Raw genomic sequence first — 1,975 nt, 5'->3', positions numbered from 1 at the left:
ACCTTTGTCCCTCTCCATGAACATATAAAGAGGTCACAGAAGCCATAGTAAGGAGGCACTGTCTACAGCCCCCCGGGGAAGAGCCTTCCCCAGAGGAACCTTAAGTGCGGGCTTCCAGTCTCTAGAACTGGGAGGAAGTAGATTCCTGAGGCTCACGCCACCTAGTCTAGGATATTTTGTTACCACAGCCCTAGCAGATGAAGACAATCAGTAATGGGATTGTAAAGTGGTGCAGATATTTTGAGAAATAAGTTTGGCAGTTCTTCAGTTATGACTCAGCAATTCCACTTCTAAATACATAGTGGAAAGGACTAAGATGGATCGGGGCACACTCAGCGGGCAAGCCTTTGCTTAGCACGAAAGACTCTAGGTCAGACCCCAGTAACACACACAGAGGAAGGAAATACCTTTTAACAAAATCTTCTACCTCAATGTTCACAGTAGCACTATTCCCAATAAGCCAAAAGATAGAAAGAAGCTAAATGTCCAGCAAAAGATGGGTGGATAATAAAACGGGAGAAGAAAATGTGGACCCATTATTACGTGAATGAACCTTGGAAAGAATAGATACTGCATGGTTCTCAGAGTGACCTGATCCATGGAGACAGAGCGCAGTGGTGGTCCCAAGGGCTGGAAAAGGGGCAAATGTGGAACTGGTGAAGATGGGCACAGAGTTTCAATCGGGGAAGATGAGAAAGTTCTGGAAGTCCTCGGTGCTGATGGCTGCACGGTGAGGTAAACATACTTAATGCTACGTAACTATGCACTAAAAATGATTGAACTACTAAATTCTGGGCCAGCCAAATAGCTCAGTGGATTAAAGCACCTGCTTAGGCAGAAGCAACAGCCAGAGTTTGATCCCTGGCATGCTGTGCTGGCCCCGCTCCTGAGGTGCACTGAGACTGGGATTGAGACTGGGTGTGGTGGCGCACGCCTGTAAACCCAGCTTTTGGGAGACTGAACACAGGAGGATCACTACAAGTCTGATCTATGTAGTGAGACCCTCCAGACCCTATAGACCCTTACTAAAACTAAAAAAAAAGTTAAATTTTATGTTATACATATGTACCATAATAAAAAGTGTGATTGTTTTTTAAGACACGATTTCACTACGTAGTTCAGGTTGGCTTTGAACTTGTAGCCATCCTCCTTCCTCAGCCTCCAAAGTGCAGAAACAGAGGCATGCACCACCATGCCCAGCACAAGGGATAAATTTTATGGTATGTAGGCTGGCCAGATAGCTCAGCGGGTTAAAGTGCCTGCTTAGGCAGAACGCAGCGGCTGGGGTTCGATCCTTGGCATGCTGTGCAGGCCCCACTCCTGGGTCTCACTGAAACGGCATATGTTGTCTGAGACTGGGCATGGTGGCCCACACCAGTAATCCCAGTGCTTGGGAGGTTGAAAACAGGGAGGATCTTCGCAAGTTGGAGACCAGCGTAGGGGCTACAAAGGTGAGCACAAGGCTGGCCCAAACTGCATAGTGAGACCCTGTCTCAAAACAAAACAAAACAAAATCAGTACTCATTCTTGATTAAAAAAAAAAAAGCTCACAAAACTAGATATGTATGTTTTGACAATGATTTTCTTGAATGCCAGGAAATCAAACAAACAAACAAAAAAACCCCACAAAGTAAACAGTAACCAAAAGAAGCAAAGAACCCTACCTCCCAAAAAACCAACCAACCAACCACCTTGCCCATCTTTGCCATCAGCTTTAGGCTGCTGCCTTTTTCAGTACAGGGCTGGGCTTTGTTTGTTTGTCTGTTTTGTCTGAGCATGCATCTTGTCTGGGTGTGTGTGTGGCTTTCTAAATTCCCCTTTATGCTTTTGCAAATCTAATTGTGCATATAGTAGACAATCTAAATATTTTACTGATAGTCTGTAATTAAAATAATTTTTCTCCAAGATTTTAGTTTCTTTTACTTTTCTCTCTCTCTCTCTCTCTCTCTCTCTCTCTCTCTCTCTCTCTCTCTCT

The sequence above is a fragment of the Octodon degus genome, unplaced genomic scaffold (genome assembly GCF_000260255.1).
Source record: "Octodon degus isolate 3935 unplaced genomic scaffold, OctDeg1.0 scaffold00052, whole genome shotgun sequence".
Classification (NCBI taxonomy): domain Eukaryota; kingdom Metazoa; phylum Chordata; class Mammalia; order Rodentia; family Octodontidae; genus Octodon; species Octodon degus.
The sequence above is the reverse complement of the archived record's forward strand: the minus strand, read 5'-3'. Positions refer to the sequence as shown.